The sequence below is a fragment of the Rattus norvegicus genome, chromosome 5 (genome assembly GCF_036323735.1).
Source record: "Rattus norvegicus strain BN/NHsdMcwi chromosome 5, GRCr8, whole genome shotgun sequence".
Classification (NCBI taxonomy): Eukaryota; Metazoa; Chordata; class Mammalia; order Rodentia; family Muridae; genus Rattus; species Rattus norvegicus.
In genome coordinates, this window is record NC_086023.1 from 146,601,481 (window position 1) to 146,614,170 (window position 12,690).

Below are 12,690 nucleotides of genomic sequence, written 5' to 3' on the forward strand. Positions count from 1 at the left end.
CCATCCCCCCCTTCAATACTCCATGCCACCATCTAGGAAGCACAGGTGCATGGTGGGCCCTGGAGAGAAAGGGAGATTTTCTAATGCTTGGTGCCTAGCAAGGAGGATTTTTATATTTATTATTTATTGTGTACATGTGTGTGCATGCAATGCCCCAGCATTTATGGAGGTCAGAGGACAATCTGCAGAAGTCGATTCTCTCCTTCCACCACATCCATCCCAGGGATCAAACTGGGGTCATAAAGCTTGACAGAAAGTACCATTTACTTGATGAGCCACCCTGCCAGCTCTGTTTCCCCAATTTAAATGCCAGTGTGTTCTGTTCACCACAACTCATTCCTTGGGGCAAGGTAATCAGAGAAACAGAGAAACATGTTTGAGCATCCCAGAGAATGCTCACAAGCCCTTCGCCTTTAGAAAGCCCTGCAAGAAAAGCATTTTACTAGGTCCATTTTACAGATGGGAAAACTCAGATTCAATCATTCTCTAACGCTAGTAGGCTGAAGCAGGGACTTAAACCTAGTCTGTCTGATTTAATGCATCCTGGGAAAGGGGCATAGATTAAGAGAGCTTTTGGCGGGGCTGGGGATTTAGCTCAGTGGTAGAGCGCTTGCCTAGCAAGCGCAAGGCCCTGGGTTCAGTCCCCAGCTCCAGAGAAAAAAGAAAAAAAAAAAAGAGAGCTTTTGGCTCATGGCTTGATAGGGTGACACAATCATGTAGGGAAGGTCTGGCAGAGTTAGCAGTACTGTGTGGCTGGAGATCCTTGCTAAAAGCAGAGAAAGAAGAAACCAACCTTCATCTGGCTTTCTTTTCTCCTTTTCCTCAGAGCAGGGCCCCAGCCCTTGAAAGGATGCCACTCACATTCTGGGTGAACCTTCTCCCTCTGTTAAACCTGAGCACAATGGAAACACCCTCACAGGTGGGCCCAGAGGTGTGTCCTCTCGGTGATTCTAAGGCAAATTGATCACAAAGATGAACCAGCCCAGGATGGGAAGCCAGAGCAAACAGCAGGAGTCCTGAGCTGTACATGGAGCTCATAATCAGAAGTCACACATGAGCTGGCGGGAAAGACATAAACCCCGTCAGTACCGCTAACTCTCCAAAGGCTCTGAGTGAGGTGGTAGTCCTGAAACCCCTAGAAGCCAGAAATGGAAGAGCAGCTTGAAAACTTTTTAAGGTCAGAGACATTTACAAGTTAAGGATGGAAACCAATAATAGAGAAAGCCACTGTTTATTGAGCATTTACTACATATACCCCAGGCTCTGTGCCTCATAATCGTTGGATTGATTTCCATGTAAATCTGTCTGTGACGCAGAGAGATCTTAGACCCTTAGACTCTTCAACCCTGCCGCAACCTTAAAGCTACCTACACTATCAGGGACCCCAGGTTACAAGGCAGGAAAGGAGTCCAGAGAGCTTAACCCATCCGATGTCACGTGACTAGAAAGTAGCACTGCTACAAATCATACGTTTTCCGCCCCCTTCATAGCCATCTCCTAAGATGGGAATTACTGTTCTCATCCTACAGCAATGGAGGCTGGAGCCCAGAGTAGCCAAGTAACACGCCCAAGATCACACAGCAGGTACATGGCAGAGCCTAGCCTCAAGTCAGGATGTGCACAAGTGAAGTATTTCAAGAGATGAACTGTTGGGCTGGAGAGATGGCTCAGCGGTTACGAGCACTGACTGCTCTTCCAGAGGTCCTGATTTCAAATCCCAGAAACCACATGGTGGCTCACAACCATCTGTAATGAGATCTGAGGCCCTCTTCTGGTGTGTCTGAAGACAGTGTACTTATATATAATAAATAAATAAATCTTTAAGAGAGAGAGAGAGAGAGAGAGAGAGGTACTGTAGCAGAACTGGAGCCCATGCCCAAGAACCCTGGATTGTAGTTATCAGTGAGACACCTGTGTGCCCTAATACACAGGGGTGGGGGAGGAGGCAAGCAGAGAGGGTCTGTCTCTGTCAGCCCCAAGAAGGTGGCCAAGTTCCAAGATGGTCGCAATTGAACCAGGGTCCTGTGGAAGAGTAGCCAGCGCTCCTGACGGTTGAGTCATCCAAATATGTGGACTGAGCAGGGAGGGGAAGCAGGAGGCTATGTCCTCGGGCTTCTCGCGGGCAAGGTGCTCAGGTACCAGCTCATATGCTTTGGATCTCAAAGTGTTCATTCACTCTTTTAGGCTACACCCAAACGTGAAGGAAAATAATGCGGCGTGCGTGATGATTAAGGAGTTCACACACTTTCCCTCGCGCCAGACCTGCTAACAAACGTGAGGAGAAAACAGACAAAAAGCCCACTCAGCGGACGCACTTCCTGCAGCTGCTGTCAGAGCCAGCAGAGAGTGCAGTGCGAGCCCCTGAGCCAAGGCTCTCCTGCCTTCTCCAGTGGTTCTCACTCTTAAGCAGCAGAAATAAGTAGGGAACTTGGAGCACCACGAGAGTGCTGGGCCCCATGTCAGAGACCCCAGCTCAGTATTCATGGGGGCCTGAGTGGCTATTTCTGACCAGCCCCCTCCCCCCACCCGGTTTGGTTGAGCCTCTCTCCCCAGGCTCAAAGGGACTTGAAGCAGTCCTGGCAGATAGTCCAAGACTGGGCGCCTTTTAATGAAGGCACCAGGCTCCAGCCTCCAAACCCTCTCTGGCTGTAAGTGCAAACAACACTCTCCTGTACTAGAGGGCTACACTGTCCCTAGACTGTAAGAGCACAGTCTCTCTCTCTCTCTCTCTCTCTCTCTCTCTCTCTCTCTCTCTCCTCTCTCTCTCTCTGCCCCCCACCCCATTAATCCATTTCCTGGGACAACCCTCATTGGCTGCATAACCTTGGCAAAGTGACTCGCCTTCCGAGACCTTCACTTTGGCCTTGTGTGAAATAGGCCAATTATGAGTGCTTACTTCCTAGGATTGGTTTAAGGAGCCTCTCGGAGTATATAAACCTCCGCCCAGTGCCTGGCACATGCATTAGCAAATGTATTCCATGTCATAGCCATGACTATTAGTGCCCTGAGCCAGGGTAAGTAGAGTCAGAAGAGAAAAATCCAGAGCCATGTCGGAGGGACACAGCTGGGGTCATGGGAGATGCGGTCCCATAAGGAGGTTGTTCTCAGGGTTGGAGAGATGGCTCAGTGGTTAGAGCACTAACTGCTCTTCCAGAGGTCCTGAGTTCAATTCCCAGCAACCACATGGTGGCTCACAGCCATCTGTAATGGGATCCGATGCCCTCTTCTGGTGTGTCTGAAGACTTCGACAGTGTACTTATATACATAAAATAAATAAATCTTTAAAAAAAAAAAGGAGGTTGTTTTGATGACTCTTTGCCGGAGGAAGTGTAAACCAGTGTTTAGCCCCCCTCCCCCATTATAGCAAACCAACAACAAACTTCCAAAATACCATCCCGCCAATTTAAAAAACCAATGAGTTTATAGGGTTTCCTTACAGTGCATGGTGGGGGTTACTTACATGAGTATTAGTGGCCCAGAAAGTGGTTGTACCTCCAGAAACTATCACGCCCCCGTTGCCGAATAGACAAAGCCCATCCCACCCCACCCCCATACTCTTCGACCAGCCTTTCACACACTATATATAGTTTAGCACCTCCTAAGACTATGAGGCCGTACACAACTCGGGGAGAATTACAAGTCATGGCTGCCTTGATGGAGACAGTGATTCTCACGCGCAGATTATAGCCCTGTACGAGGAGGTGCTGAGATCTTAGCTAAAGAACACCAAGGAGACAGAGGCTCAGCAAATGAGTCAGTGCGGCACAAGGGGGCGCTAAGGAGCAAAGAAACAACTCCGCGGGCTTCCACTGGAGCACAGTTTGATGTGCAAACCAGGCCCAGCTGGGGTCTCCTCCTGAACTGCTGTCTACATATCCGAAGAGTAGGCCCAGACAGACATGTTTACACCTCAAAGTTCTCTACTTCCCTCCCCAGTTACTGACAGGCCCACCTATGACCCCTCATCTGTAAGGTCTCCAGTTAACTGACTAGTCAGCACCTTAGACCTGGGAGTTAGGTGACCGACTCAGGACTGGGCAGTGATCCTCCTGTAAGGGCACTTCTGTCTTAAGCTTGCAACTGTACTATTGCCCCTGAGGTCCTTTGGACCAGTGCGAGTCACAGAAGCAGCATGAGCGTCCTCAGTCACATGGACCTCGCTCTGTCATTTATCTGGGCCTTATTTTCCTCATGATAGACTAGAGATAGTAAGACTATATACCTTGTGGGGTTGATGTGAGGAAAGAGGTGGCCATAAGTTCTGGCTGGAATCCTGGTGCTCCCCTCCCTGGTTCCTGTTAGGATCCAGTACCTGCTGTGATGGTGGTAAGGCCTTTGGAAAGTGACCCCCCCCCCCCATGGATGAGTACTTTTATAAAAGAGGCCCTTACCCTTTTTGTCACACAAGGACAGAACACGATGATGTCATCATTTTTTCTTTTTAAAAATAAAAATGTGTGTGTGGTGCTGGGGATCGAACCCAGAACCTAGTGAATATTCTACTTGTAGGCTATTTCTCTAGATCTTTCTATTTACAATAGAAAATAGGATGTGACTGGTTGGCCAATTAGCAGTACAGTATGGGCACACTAGAGGGACGCTAGTTACTATAAAGGGTTTTTAAAGTATAGTCTCTTTCCCAATTCAATGTCAATATAAAGATTTTATACTCTTTTCTTCATTTTGATATCAGATACATTGAATATATTTTTCTGAATCTTTTTTCCCCAGACATAAAATTTCAGTTTTTGGCTATTGAGTTTCTAAGTACAGTGTCAACCTGGGAAATTAAACAAAATTCTAATACAATTAAGAAAAGACCCATCAGAGATTTCAGGAGACAGTGATTGGAAGTGAACAATTCTCTCTACTGGGATTCTAGACAAGGTTTCTTCCTGTGTTTTGAGACTTTTTTTTTCTTTTAAAAACCCCCCTCTGTTTTGAGACTTTTAATACTTACGCAAATTTCATCCTGTTGGTTCCCTTCCACCAGCAAATAAGGAATTATAGGCTTCCTTTTTTTCAATGTATCCTTTGTTACAAAGAAAACACTTTTAGCCAGGCGTGGTGGCACAGGCCTGTAACTGCACCGCTTGGGAAATAGAGGCAGAAGTATCGGAGGTTCAAGGTTGGGGCTGGAGAGATGGCTCAATAGTTAGGAGTACTGGTTGCACTTCCAGAGGTCCCTGGTTCAGTTCCCAGCATCTACCTGGTGATTCGCAACTGTTAACTTCAGTCCAAAAACAGAAAGAAAGAAAAAAACCCACACCCTCTTGTAGCCTCTGAAGACAGCAGGCATCGTGCACATAGTACACAGCTGTCCATGCAGTCAAAACATCCATGCATGCCAAAAGTCAGATTAAAAACAAAACAAAACAAAACAAAAAAAGAAACCTCAGGATTATCAGCTACCTAGGGTTTGAGGACAGTTTGGGTTATATAAGACCCTGTCCAGGAGCAGGAGGCCAGGGACGAAAAGGAAACATTGTTTATCTGGAATAGTAACAAATGACCTACCTGTCCGTGACTATTACATTTGAAACAGCTCAGAATGGGTGGGTGTTAATAGCAGCTTGAAATCCAACCTCTGAGGCTGCACAGTCTAAAACCACCTCCTTTCCAAAGCCTCAGACTCAGGTGGGACTTGGGGAAGCCTTCCTTTCTCAGGTCCCCTTTTGTGGTGGTTTGAATAGGAATGGCCACGGTAGACTCCTGTGTTTGAATGCTTGGCCATAGGGAGTGGCGCTATCAGGAGGTGTGGCCTTGTTGGAGGAAGTGTGTCGCTGAAAGCGGGCTTTGAGGTGATATATGCTCAAGCTACATCCAGTGCGAGATAAAGTCTCCTGTTGCCTTCAGATCAAGACGTAGAACTCTCGGCCCTTCCGGTACCATGTCTGCCATGCTGCCCACCCTGGTGGTAATGGACTAAACCTCTGAAATCGCAAGTCAGCCCCAATTAAATGTTTTCTGTTGTAAGAGTTGCCTTGGTCATGGAGTCTCTTCACAGCAATGGAACCTCTAAGACCTTCTATTGCCAAACTTGTTATCCTGAATCAAAATCAGCCCCCTTTTCCCCTGTGTCTTTGGATCTTCAGAGACCAATGCTTAGGCTAAACCTAAAAAGCACGTGATTTGGGGTTGGGGATTTAGCTCAGTGGTAGAGCGCTTGCCTAGCAAGCGCAAGGCCCTGGGTTCGGTCCCCAGCTCCGAAAAAAAGAAAAGAAAAGAAAAAAAAAAAAAGCACGTGACTTTTTACAGTGAGGTTTGCTTCGGGGGACCTTCAAAGTCATAGATGGCCATTTTTCCTGCATGTATGCATTCTCAAGCAGTATTTACGGGGTTTTGTTTGTTGTGGGGGTTTTTTGGGGTTTTTTCGGAGCTGGGGACCGAACCCAGGGCCTTGCGCTTGCTAGGCAAGCACTCTACCACTGAGCTAAATCCCCAACCCCGTTTGTTGTGTTTTTAAGGCAGGGTCTTGTTTCAGAAGCAAGTTTACAGGACTCTAGTGCCAAGGACAGCCATGTTTCACCGTACTCTGAGGGAAGCACTGTTGGTAATACTGAGAACATCCTACAGGAAGTGGCAAGACTGAATGCATCTCCAGCTTCTACTGCTTCAACAACGAACATCACCGAGAGCCAGGAAGAGCAATTGTCTAAAACTGAGGTCATGATTTGGGATCTCTAGGACTGGTGTTTCGGTTGAAAACGGCCCCATAGGCCTATAGGGAGTAGCGCTCTTAGAAGGCGTGGCCTTATTGGAGTGGGCGTGGCTTTCTTGGAGGAAGTGTGTCACTGGGCGTTTCCAGGGGAGTGTCTCAGATGCTCAAGCCAGGCAGTGTCTCTCACCCTGCTCTCTGCTGATTGGATGCAGAACTCTTCAGCTACCTCTCCGGCACCATGTCTTCCTGCATGCCACCATGCTTCCCAACAGGACAGTAATGAACTAAACATCTGAATTATAAGCAAGTCCCGATTAAATGCTTTCCTTTATAAGAGGTGCTGTGATCATGGCGTCCCTTCACAGCCACAGAAAACCTTAACTAAGACACAAGGGGTTGATGGCTTCAGGGAAATTACATCTGACTTGAAATACTCCCCGCTTGGTGCTTTGGGCACTGAGAATAAGGGAGTCCACGTGACACTACCTTCCAGGTAGGCATCATTATACGAATGGCCAAAGGTACCATCTCTGAAGCAAGAGCGGCCTCTGACACACTTTAAATCTACTGCTACCTAGGCCTTGAACAGCACTCCCAAAATTGTGAGCAATAGATTTTCTGTTGCTTATAAATTATCTAGTCTGAGGTACGTGTTACAGCAATTCAAACTGATTAAGATATGTGTTATGTGGTGTTTTTCCACCAAGCCCCAAGCTCCTGGCTGAGACTGAAAGTCTATTTTCAAATACTTTGGACAAATAGCCCTGGCTGGTTCTCCAACTAGCTCATATCTTAATGACCCGTTTATTCTAATCTAAGTTTTGTCATGTGGTAGATTACCTCTGCTGAGCTCTCAATGTGTCTGTCTTCCTTCATGTTCCCTGAAGAGTCCCCCACCTTCTCTATCCCAGAATTCAGTCTCCCCACAGGATGTCCCACCTTCTCTCCTACCCTTTCCCATAGGCTTTTTATTGAAAAGTGATGTATCCACACAATACACAAGATATTCTCTCCACAGCTATGCAAAACGATCAAAATGGTAGACAGGCTTTACACCCAGAATTGCCATTACTGTCATCTATTTGCAATGGCTTGATGGGCTTGATGTTCCTTGCGGTCTGTCCTTGTTGACCTGAGCACTAAACAGGGAGTCCCTAGAAAATCACTTCCCTCTCCAAGTTTCCATTCCCTTCTTCCTGACGCTAGCCATCTCAGAGACTCTCAACACTGGAGTTCTCTGCTAGTCTCTGTCCACATCTGGGATCTGATGGAGGAGTCTCCCCATTGTGATGCTGTAAAGAGAATCACAGGAGTCTGATGAGAACAATGTTCCAGGCCTATGGCTGCTGCTTCTCTTCTCAGCTTGAGAACTAAAGGCATACCACAGCCTAGAATCTTTTGGTGTGCTGACAATTGGCTTCCCAAGTCTCAACTTTCTCCACTATGAAACAGGTCTTCAGAGGGATGTTGAGAAGAATGTTCTAGAAGAACCAGGTGCCAGCACATGAGGACCAGCCAGTCCCAGGTGCTCTAAGACCAAAGCAGGGAGGGGGAGAGCAAGGAATACACAGAGTGTAATTTGGTAGGGGCTTAGAGACTCTTGGCCCAGAAAGCTACAAGACCAAGGTGGATTCTCACAATTTGGGTCCCAAGGAGAGGTGTATTTTTGCGTTAGGATGAAAGTGACTTCATCCTAGCTGGAATGTTTATCTTGGTTTATCTCAAGCTACCATCAAAGATTCTGATTCATCCCTGGAGCTAGGGTTCAGTTGTAAAGTTCCACATACCATTTTAATGGTTTTGCCTACTTATAGTTTGCTGGGAACTATGCAGAAAAAACCAGCTGGGGACATCCTGGTGTAATTGTGGTAATTATGACTCAAGATGGCTACAGTCATGTTAAGCTGAATCCATGCAAAATGTTAAGTAAAAAGATGGATGTGAGGGCTGGGGATTTAGCTCAGTGGTAGAGCGCTTGCCTAGGAAGCGCAAGGCCCTGGGTTCGGTCCCCAGCTCTGAAAAAAAGAACCAAAAAAGAACCAAAAAAGATGGATGTGAAACACTTGGCCTACTGCCCAATACAAAATACATGTTCCAATCATATCAGATGTCGTTAACTCTGAGCCCTGGATGGATCCCTGCTGTAGTTGAGGATCTATGGCAGGGACTTGGGTGCTCTGTAGCCATTCACCTGAGCCTGCGTTTAGTTACAATGGGGCTACTCAGTAGGCATGGTCAGTGGCTATACCAGAGACACTAGTTACTAGTGTGTAGACAGAAACGCCATCTGTAAGTATTTTATTTCCTCAGATGAAGGGATGAGATGAGAACCATACCCAAGCTGTGTGAATACATGGCTAGGCTGAGCCCAGAGCTTTTTTCCCTCTATACCATCTCTAGGCCTAGGCATGGAAGCTTCTAGCATCCTTACAGTCTAATTTTCCAAGCTGACTGACTCGATCCAGCTTCTCTCAGTTTCTAACCACATTGCTCTGCCTGGCCTCATACTAACTTTGATGTTCTAATCTCCTGGCTCAGTCTTCCTTCTCATTCTCTGGTTTGTTCTGTCTTCACTTGTGTGTAGCTTGTTTTCTCTCTGCCATCTGTCTCTGTAAAGTTTTCTGGGTAAAATTGCCATACACACCACCACCACCACCACCACCACCACCACCCCCCCCTTTTTTGCTCTCTGAATGCTCTTAAGTAATCTCTCTTTCCTGTACTGTTCTCAGGTGAGTTGGGTGTATCCTATCTCTGACTCCTTTTGTCAAATCTTTCTCTGACTCATCACTTTGTCTGCCCCTCAACTTGACATCACTTTCAAACATGGTTACTTCCTTCTACAAACTAACCTTACCTCCATTTTTTGTTTCTTTTTTTTTTTTTTTTTTTTGGTTCTTTTTTTCGGAGCTGGGGACCGAACCCAGGGCCTTGCTACCACTGAGCTAAATCCCCAGCCACCTTACCTCCATTTTTAGGGATGAAGTGTGTATTAAAGTACGTCTGTACTCCAGCCAGATCCTATGTAATGGTATGTCTGCACTCCAGCTGCATCATATAGATCTAGAAGGTCTTTGGATGTGATCGCTTGCCCGAGCAGCCACGTTGCTGGATTAAAATCCCTCTTCACCCAGCAGCCTGTCTCTCTACCTCAGAGGCTGATCACAGAAATCTGAGTACCAGAAAGTACTGAGAGGCCCTGAGAAAACACTCTGGCCTGGGAGCTCTTCAAATACCTTTCCCCACATATTCAATCTATTGAAATTATTAAATGGCCATTTATTATATCAATTGGGGCCTGGAACAGAGCTGAAGGATCCACATCTCACTTCTGTCCATATCTCAATGTACAGCTTCTTCCAAAATAAATGATATGGATGGGAAGGGAGGGAGAGAAGGAGGGTTGGAGCTACAGAGAGTCAATGGGACAGAAGCAGCTGGTCCACTGGATTAAGTGAAGGGTGAACCAGGCCATGAGCAAAGGAGGGTTGTTTAGTCCCAGCTCTGATCAGCTTGGTCTTTGAGTGGTCCTCCTCCCAGATCTTACAGACACACACACACACACACACACACACACACACACACACACACACACGTACACGCATACGTACATGCACACGCACACACATGCATGCACACACGCACACACACGCACTCGCGCACGCACGCACACTAGGTTTGATCCCAGCAGGAGATGGAGACAGGAGGAGCAGAAGTTCCTTTTCTTATCTATACAGTTTGAGGAGGCCAGCCTGGGTTACGTGTAACCTGTCTCAAACATAAAACCAGCAATAGAAAAAAGAAAAAAAAAAAAAAAAGAAGCTCGCTACAGAGACATCTTGCAAGTTGTGAAGGGAGAGGGACAAGCAGGGGCCACCCACGGAAATCCTTTATTATTTCTTTCTGGTCTTACCCATCAGAGGGCAGGGGTCATTGTCGGAGAAGACCACACCTACTTCCCCTTCTGCCTGCTGGACTTTGAATCCAACTGGAGACTGACCTTTGGAAATGGAAGGACCACGTTGACCCCTTCAGCAAGAAATTCCACGTGCAGTTAGAAAACACTGGTAAGTTTAGGACCATCTGGAAAAGTCTTGAAGTAACCAAATGCCTGCCAACAAGGGGGATGGCAGATTGTGTGTGTGTGTGTGTGTGTGTGTGTGTGTGTGTGTGTGTGTATTCTTTTTTTCTTCAAGACAGGGTTTCTCTGTGTAACCCTGGATGTCCTGGAACTCACTCTGTATGTCACGTTGGCCTCAAACTCACAGAGATCTACCTGCATCTGCCTCCTGAGTGTTGAGATTTTGGGTGTCCACTGCCCGGCTATAGTGAAAATATTTTAAAGAAAATAACTGAGCCAGGCAATGGTGACACACAGACATTTGATCCCAGTGCTCAGTAGGCAGAAGCAGATGAATCTCGGTTAGTTTGAGGACAGCCTGGTCTCCAGAGTGAATTTTAGAAACCCTGTCTCAGAAAAAGAGAGAAAGAAAGAAAGGAAGGAAGAACAGAACAGAACAGAGCAGAGCAGAGCAGAGCAGAACTGTTTGACTGCCAATAGGACGACTGGGCCAGAAAAGGCCTCCGAGTCTGATGGCCTGAGTTTGATCCCAGAGCCTATTCGTTGAAAGACAGAACCAACATGCAAGTTGTTCTTCACATGCATGCCAGGTACATGAGTGTACATACACAAACTCACATACATACACAGATAAATAAATATAAATAAAAAATTTAAGGTAATAATAACAAAAGGTTCTGGAGAGGTGGTCCAGCAGTCAAGAGCATTAGTTGTTCTTCAGAGGGCCTGGCTCAGTTCCCAGCACCCATACAGGGTAGCTCACAATCACCTGTAACCCTGAAGGATTCCACACTCTCTGCTGGCCTCTGAGCACTTGCACTCGTGTGGCATACACGCATACACATAAACAGAAATAAATCTTTTAAACACCTCTTAAGAAAGGAAAGAACCGCTGGAGAGATGGCTCAGTGGTTAAGAGCACTGACTGCTCTTCCAGAGTTCCTGAGTTCAATTACCAGCAACCACATGGTGGCTCACAACCATCTGTAATGAGATCTGAGCCCTCTTCTGGTGTGTCTGAAGACAGTGATAGTGTGCTTACATATAATAAATAAATCTTTAAAAAAAAAAGAAAGAAAGAAAGAAAGAAAGAAAGAAAGAAAGGAAAGAACCTGCCTGTGCTAGAAGCCACGGCGAACTTCTGTAATCCCAGCACCCAGAAGGCTGAGGAGTGTTGCGAGTTTGAGACTTGCTTAGTGAGTTCGCTAGGCTAACCTGGGCTAAACAATGAGATCCTGTATCAGACTATTACGTACCAGTAAGATAAGTAGCCATCAAACGATTGACTAAATGGAATGAATGAGGGGGCACTTCATTAGTCCAAAGTCTAAGCTCTCCTGTTCATTTGCTCCCAATTAATTCCCTGACTCAGGAACCACAGCCTTTGGACCTCCCAGTGCTATGACTTCTTCCCACCCATTGTCCCCACTGTCCCCACCGTCAGCTCTCCATTGTCATCTTCCAGCCAACCCTCTGGTGCTTTCCACAGGGGTCTCCTCCCAGGCTGGGTTTCATGAGTAGAGGATCTTTTGCTTGGCTCAACTGTAGTCAAGGTTCTGTAACTTCTGCTAGGTCCCTCTGTGAACTTCTCTGGAAAAGCCAGTTTCAGCAAAGAACCATAAGTCAGTAAGGACTTCCTCATCCTTGAGTTCTGGTTGTCCTTGATCAGTTCCTCTTCCTCCACAACCCCAATATCTGACCCTCCTGGACCACTTTACAGCAAGAATCCTGATCCTTTGGAAGGAATACCCCTCATCCTGGAGGTCTCTTTTTGGTAACTTTTCATCCACCAGCCCCATCTTGCTTTTGATGTTCACGATCACTTAGAACCTAATCTCTTCTTCACAACCCCCACTGACAACCCCCCCCGCCCCGCCCCACCCCACCCCCACCCCTGTGACACTCCACCACACTGGTCCCTTTATCTATCACAGTGGTCCTGAACAAA

General features: G+C 46.7%; 1 protein-coding gene across 1 annotated transcript in view; it reads left to right on the forward strand.

Moving 5' to 3' along the window:
* Positions 1–7,988: 7,988 nt before the first annotated feature.
* Positions 7,989–12,690, forward strand: part of Ak2 (adenylate kinase 2) — a 39,540-nt gene continuing 34,838 nt past the window's right edge. Inside the window, exons 1-2 of the mRNA XM_039109253.2 lie at positions 7,989–8,186; positions 10,582–10,728. The gene's annotated coding sequence lies outside the window, so the exon portion shown is untranslated. The remainder of the gene's footprint in view (positions 8,187–10,581; positions 10,729–12,690) is intronic.